The following is a 7,885-nucleotide window of genomic DNA, read 5'->3' on the forward strand; positions in this document are numbered from 1 at the left end:
CTGTGGCCAGACTTCAGCGTCAGCTGCCACCAAGGCATCTGCAAAGATACTGGAGTTGTTTTCAGGAAAAACAGAAAAGATCTGCATGTGTTCCTCCATCATGAACACCTCTGAAAATGTGGTGCTGTAAGTTCCTCAACCACACGCTTCCTACCTGCCGTCTTCATCATCTGACCATCAGCACTGATACTCAGACGTACAACGACGGTGTGCAAAGTTACTAGTTGGGAGCGCGAAGTGGAGGCGCTGGTAGGTGGGTAGGTGGCGGGGAATTTAGGTGAAATTTGGTGATGAGGAATGGTGTGGACAGGAAGATTGCAGTAATAGAGAAGACTCTCAAATATTACACAAGGGTACAGCCATCAATTATGTGATCAGCGTGTGAATACAAGTAGCTCAGAAACGTGACCTGCAGATACCCGTATAAGAAGTTTGTGGAACCGTTTCGCTACTCCCAAGCAGCCTCGTAGGGCTCTATGAATCGACCAAGTACTGAATAATACATTCCTTGGCTCCTGCACTGCCCCATTCATATCCACGATCTTCGTCAATTGTTTATTGTCATTCGACATTTTCTGGTACATTTTTTTTTCTTTTCATGAAAACATGTAGCATATTTTCAAACCACGTTCTCATGATTTCATACCACAATTTCAAACTCGGCTGAAAGCAATCATTCCTGATAAACGCAATTCTTTCCTCGTCACTGCTGCAAAGCATGTGTTTACAGGACGATGCCGCTTACAACATCACATCTAAAAGTATCCAGGGCATAAGTTCACTGAGCCAATAAGGACAGCGCTTATAGTTTCGGGCTTAATCCTCAAGCAAGCCGCTTATGTCACCCTACGGTGCGGGTGCTTAGCTACTCCCATAGGGGATGCGTCATAGAACCCAGCGAGTGTACCTTTGAGTAGTGCAGGGAAGCTAGTTTAATTAAGCGAGCTAAGGTCCATGGGGATGCTACTAATACTTCTGATCAACTTCATGTGCTCTCCCACCATGAGGCCAATTTCAGCGTCCTCCAAACAAATTAGCACAAAGTACACTTTCCCTACAATACGGATTGAATTTTCGAGGCGCTACTGTATGAAAATGTAATTAGGGTCTTATAGCTCAGCGTCAACCATATTTGCGTTAAGAAATACACACGAGGCTCTCGCTAAGCTAATATCTTAATTCAAGTATACTCAATATTTATAGCAAAGCTTTAGTTTTTGTTCCTATTTCCTGTCACACACGTTTAAGCTCATACCTCATATGTAAGCGCAATAATAACGGGCATTTATATCTCTTGAAAAAAAAAGTCTTTTGTTTGGAGGTCGCAATACTCTACATATTATCTAGATTCTGGAATATCAAGAATGACATCGTAAGCTAGGAGTTTGTTAAAGTTAAAACGCTGCCAGATGCGGTCGAAGACAGTGGCGTCACTTTCATTCATGCAGATTCCTTCTTTTTTTCTTTTTAACCAACTATCATTACATGGGGTGTCGGCGGAACAAATCTGCGTGAAGTCAGAAACACACTTGGCAACAACTTGTAAGCAGAGCTCGCGAGAGAAAGAACTCGCGAGAGGCATCACCATGTACACGTAAAAGAAGAAAGTATAAAACACGAAGAATATTCTTTTATGGAATGCCAATTCCAATACAGCACATGAAAATACATTCCCCACACGCGTAATTGCGTGATTGCCACGAACAGCACTTCCCAAAGCATCAAAACACATTTGTTGCTGCTGTACTTTGAAATTGCTGCTGTTCAATGTACTTGTTCCAACAATTGTTTTGCGCTCTTCACTGTGTATGAACTTTTGTAATTCATAGCGAATACATTTGAGAGAGCTAAGAAGTGGAATTGGGTACTTTTTTCGGCCCTACAGATGAAAACAAAAGAGCAGGATGTTTAGTCTTGTAATAACAACTAGTTTACTATATTCTACAGCAGGAAGGAGAAAAGATAGGGGTCGCAAAAAGACAGAGAGAGGCAAAATAAAACAACAACAGAAGGTCATTACGTTCGATTTCAACTCATCGGCAGTAGTAACGAGAAATAGGAAAACAGGCGAATAAGAAAACGGCATGAAATGCAGCAAAGCATATTGCTGTGGCATCGCATAAGCCTACAGCTTTATGGTTTTGCCGTTGAACCAATTTCCGTTGAGCTTCTTGGATTGAAACAATGAAACATTACTAGCCAGCAGGTTGTGAGACAGCTCTGATGTTTTCGTCTGACCACTCACAACAAAACAAGCACCTACAGTGTTTACTCGTAAGAGCTCGCTTCCCAAGGTTACATGCAGGACGAAATGCTTTCTTAAGGTTTGTGATTTTCTTCAACAGCTGGGACACAATTTCTTCGCCGCATGAAGGTGAACAATCGCATTTTTTTGATCGAATAGTCAAAGCTATGGCTCTATGAAATAGGTGTTCTTTATCGAGGTGCCAGTAGAAGGGTTGTAAGCCACAAAACAACAGCAACCTCAAAAAGATCTATCACTTTCGAAGGCGTACAATGGTGAGATGAAAGCAAGTCACATGCTCTGCGGGAGAAGTATCGTCGCAGGAGCGAAGTAGCTCTTCGGCGCGTGGCAATGGCGGCCGTTCACAGAGGCCGTGTATGCATGGGCTGCTTGCCTACCGTTCTCCATAACAACCGCCTCCATGGCTTCCAATACTGCGAATATGGCTGCAATTGGTGCACCGCATATACTTTTCTTACTCTGATTCTTATATTTTCATATTTACTTGTGCAGTATGAGTGGGAAAAGAAGCTAGTGTTTTCATGTGGGCGATTGGGGCGGTGACCACAACCATTCACTCGTGAAGACCCAATCTTATGCAAAAGCAATCGCACGGCTGCTTCCGACGATTCCAAATCACCCCGAGCTCGCATCGAAGCCTTACCGCTGTGTTCCGTGTGAGTGCGTGCATCTCCAAACGTTGGTACTGCTCGTAGAGGAAAGAACAAAATATAGGCAAGGACAAATGACGATGACGAAATTCTTTTTCAGAGGTAGAGCAGTAATAGAACATTAGGATAGACAAATGACTCAGGGCCAATAACACAAACAAAGGGAGGATATCACCCATGTTCTCCTCAAGTTCAGTTGTCTGCGGGCAGTTTCACATTTTTCAATAAGTCATCATTCTGCAGTATTTCTGTTATTCTTAAGGCCTGTGTCATTTTTTGTAAATATAGCGTTATGCGACAACAATCTTGTGCGACAACACAGTCGCGTTTAGATTTAAGGAGTTTTGGAAAATGAAGCCCGAATGAAAGATTGCCTGTTTTCACGTGAAATGCAAATTCTGGTTCAAGATTTTTGAAAGAATATGTCATGGGACTAAACAGGCAATATGTCATCCACACTGCCTAATGAGTGATATTTCCATGGCTGCATATAAATGTTGGCATCACTTTGTATTTTTACCTGATCCACGGGCTATATAAAACTGTCAAAAAACACTTTGTTTTCTGCCTTATCTTTATAAAAAATAGCGAACACGTAAAATTCAAATAAATAGGCTGGAAGTGGTCTAATTATATTCTCTGACATTGTTGTCAGAGAATACAAGTTTCCTAAAACACGACTCTTACATCTGGCTACAGGGCGGAAGAAGTAGCGGAAAGAAAGAGAATGTGGCATACATTACAATGAATCTGCTCAACAGAATTAGGCAATTCATTATGATGAACGTTTCTTAATTTTAAGGACGTTATAAACAGGAAACCAATATCTGGTCGAAAAGTGGCATATTGGGGAATGCAGGCCCAACGAATTCAGTTTGCTATTCGCATCGCATTTTTTCTTGGTTTTTTTTTTAATACAGTGACTTCAAATTAAATTTAGAGAGTTTGAAGCTTGAGTTCAGTGTAGGCTAACCAATGGGTCTTAGAAATATATGACAGGAGTTCGTGAAACATGACTTGATCTTTACTTCCGAACAGCCAACATAATTTAGTCGCACCGCAGTCGGCAATTCGCCCACTGATGCGGGAGAGAATTAACTTTTTCGCGTGTGAAGACAAACGATTCAATTTTCACTCGCCAGGGACGTAATATAAGGGGTCATCTTTTACGTTGCAATAATAGTTATTCCAGACATTTTGACGAGCCGTAGGGAATGAATCCGCACTTTCACGGAAGCTCTGCGCCTAGTGATTACTTGTGCTCTTTTTGACCTCCTCGTTTTATATATAGTATGCATCCTCTAGTGAAGACGCCATTCATGTACAAACGAACCTGACACAAAGAATGTTTTGTTTTATTTTTTTTAACATCAGCTGAAAAGAATTACCGGAAAGCGTTTATTACAGACGTGCAAAAGAGTGTTTCAGATCAGAAAAGTTGAATAATAAAAATGTTTCATGAGAAACTATTGAAACAACGAAGAGCAGCAAGGAATGTACCCGATACTTTGTTAAGAGTCAGCCAGCGTTTTTAGAAGTAAAGTAGTTTATATATTTGGTTATATGTGAAAATGCAACCCATTCCATGCAAGATGTCGATGTAGTTTGTTTCCTCACACGCAGCTAGAAATTTCGAAACACGAAGTCGTTTACGAGTTATCACAATATAAGTTGGGTGTTTGGTGACCCAAAAAGCTAAAGTGCAACATTTGATGCGGAGATGCTTGTAGCGAAGTTGAATCCTCTGTGGGTAACCACTTTTACTGCTCGTGCGTAACAGCTGGCCCAAGCACAGCCGGAACATGCTCACGTGCTAGTGCGTTCCAGCCTGTGTAAGGGGCTGAGTAAAGACACTGTGGCGTCTCCTCCTTATGTTCTCTCAGCCATCATGTAATAGCGTCGGGGAACGAAATTCTGCAGACGAGCGTTAAGTCAACACTTGTATCTTCGTCAGAATGGGCTAGCAAGCGCTAGCGCGTTGGTACTGCATACATGGCTGAGTAAGACGCTGTAGCCTCTCATCCTTACACTCTCTCAGCGATCATGTGATGGTGTTGAAGAACTAGATTCTGCAGACCAACGATAAATCAGCGCGTTGTATCCTATTCAAAACGCTCTGGCACGCGCTAGCGCGTTCGGACCTGCGTAAAGCGGCTTAGTAAAACCCTGTGGCCTATTCACATTACATTCGCTTAGTAATCAAGTGATGGGTTTGAAGAAGAAATTCTGCAGACACGAGATAAACCAACGCTCTGTGTCTTAGTCAGAACAGTCAACCCATGCACTGCTTTGCATGCTACCGATGGTTGCCTTCAGTAAGAGATTGTGCAATCTTCTTTCATATGAAGTATGCGTAATAAAGAATTTCAGGATAGTGTATCTTACCACGAATTTTCAGATGAGAAGCACCTTATGACGAAGCTCGATACCATGTGCGTAACCACCCTTACTGCGCATGTGCAACAGCTAGCCCAAGCACTGCCAGAATGAGCTCACCCGCTAGCAAGCTCGTGCCTGTGTAAGTGGCTGTTTAAAAGGCTGTGGCCACTCTCCCTTACACACTCTCAACAATCACGTGATGGCGTCGGGAACAAGATTTTGCCGACGCGTGGTGAAACTGCAGTGAATGAAAGGTGTGCTCCCCTTGCAAGTACGCGTAAGCATCGGGCAAAGTGCCCGTGATCACAGAAAGTTTAGGTCAACTCAAGTGCTGCTTCGTATGGTCAACATGGTTATGTTCGCATGGTTTCATTTAGTGGAAGATGGTTTAGTTTTTTTACTGATGCCTATCACACGCTGCTTATTGTTTCGGAATCTCACCCCATCAAAAGTGCGGCCGCTTCTGCCAGGATCAAACCAATGTCCTGGAGCTGAGCCCTACAACTCCATATGCGCCACGTGACCGCAGCAGTGCCGATGCATGGTATACGGAAAGTAGTTGTCAATTAAGACTTGCATTAATGTCAGCACAAGCTTTTGCTCCCACAAAAACATTAGAATATTATTTTAAAAATAGAAAATTTTAACTGGCGTCATTCTCAACTGGAATGTTTCTCAGTGTAATAGCGATGAAGATACTTGCAAGAGTAATTTATGAAATTTTGCGGGTGAAAACTACGATAACAATGGGCGGCGTTCCGTAATGTGAGACACCGTATTTTTTTTACCACCTTGGTTATTTTTAGATACGAAGCACTTTATGAAGGAGGCTTGTCCTCTGCCATGCCGTAGCCGCCACTGACGATGAGGATGATGATACGGACGATGAAGAACAAGTGCGTTCTAGACTACAACCTCTTTCAAAGATCACGGCACAGCACTTTGATATGAACAACAAGAAAGGTCAGCCCGTCGCGACAAAGGCTTGCAAAGCAGCTGCTTCTCGGCCTTTCCATCAAGCCGACCCAGAGCTTAGGGCTCGAGAAATGAAAGCGAGATGCCAGCGCTGACATCAACAACAAAACACCGATGCAGAGGCGGTGAGGGCTTACGAAATTACGGCGGAATGTTCACGTCGACAAGCAGACCCGGACTGAAAGGTCGCGTACAACAAAGAAACTTCGGCAAGCAAAGTAGGAGGAGGTAACAGCATGGGAACAGGCTGCCAAGCACCGTAAGTGGTCGCTACGTAGGGTAGGTGGTGTCGATGCACTCGCACTTCCAACGCAACTTTTTAAATTGCAGTTTCGGCCAAAACTGTAAGCTTTCCGACCGCTTGTGGCTCGAAAACAATTTGACCTTGGTCTCAGGCGTTAGGAATCAGGATTCCTGCTCCAAGGCCATGGTCATGCTGCAGCGCGAGTTCGGCACCGCCGACGGCCACTTAAAACCATATATGACCAGTTGCAGAGGAACCCTTTGGCCCGCAATAGTGAATGATGATAGAAAGGGAAAAAATACAAAACTGTAGCATCAACTCATTGCTGCTTTGCATAGTACCCAGGGCATCCTATAAGGGGAAAGGTGTTTTTCTAACGTGCACGCCAAACTAAGTACCCAATTAGAAAGTCAGCATGTGAAAGAAGATGGGTTACCTGCGCTACTGCGAAGCTGCTTTGCTGTTCGCCTATTAGAGCTAAGCTACCTTAGTCAAACCTTCTCCGGCGTCAATGGCGTAACAAAGCTCCCGTGGTCATGCGCGAGTCAAAGGCGGCCTGATTGGGAAGAATAGAGGGCTGCGCCATGCTGCTCATGGTCTGGCGGAAATCTGCGCCAGGATGGGTGAGGCTGAGAAGTAAAAGCGACCCAATGAGCGGCGCACCAATAGGACTGAGAGTGAGGCTGGGCGGAAGAAATGTCAGAACCGAACTGTTATCGAAAAATACGTTAAGTGTGACTCGGTGCAGTCTATTCGGTAATTCGCTTTTCTGGAGTGGTCAAGACTACTCATACTCCCGAGAAAAAAAGACCCAATGGGGGCTAAGGAATGGCAAGAGCTCCACGAAGATATTGCCTATTTTATTGCTTTTCTACGCTTTCTTCTTTTATGCCTTTCCTCTTCCCCCTTTAATATCTTCCTTTCTTCTTGTAAGAGTGCATATACTCCAAAATTTGAGCGATCAGTTATCATCTTGTATCACTGCTCAGAGAGTACTTGGGTCAGCCATGCCTTGTTGATTTAAAGAGCCGAATATCAGCAGGAAATATATTTGCAAGGATAGAAGATGGCTTGCTTAGTGGCCAAAAAAAACTTGAATGTTCTCTGGAATTTTTGTTCTTGACAATCCCACATCTTCATTGGTTGGAGCAACGTGTGGAACTTTTGGCAATCTTGCCAGCAGCGCAAGTGTGAAATATTCATGGTAAGTTTATCTTTTAAATAAAATTAGTGCGAAATTAATGGTCCGAACGGGGGAGTTTCGACTCCCTCCCACGCCTAGCCGTGCGTGGCTTTGCCGTGTCCGAGGAAAAGGGGATCCTGGGGGTTGAGCCGACGCTGGGTGATTGGACCGTTAAGGCCCCCCGGCAG

This window comes from Rhipicephalus microplus, chromosome 4 (genome assembly GCF_043290135.1).
Source record: "Rhipicephalus microplus isolate Deutch F79 chromosome 4, USDA_Rmic, whole genome shotgun sequence".
NCBI classification, from domain to species: Eukaryota; Metazoa; Arthropoda; class Arachnida; order Ixodida; family Ixodidae; genus Rhipicephalus; species Rhipicephalus microplus.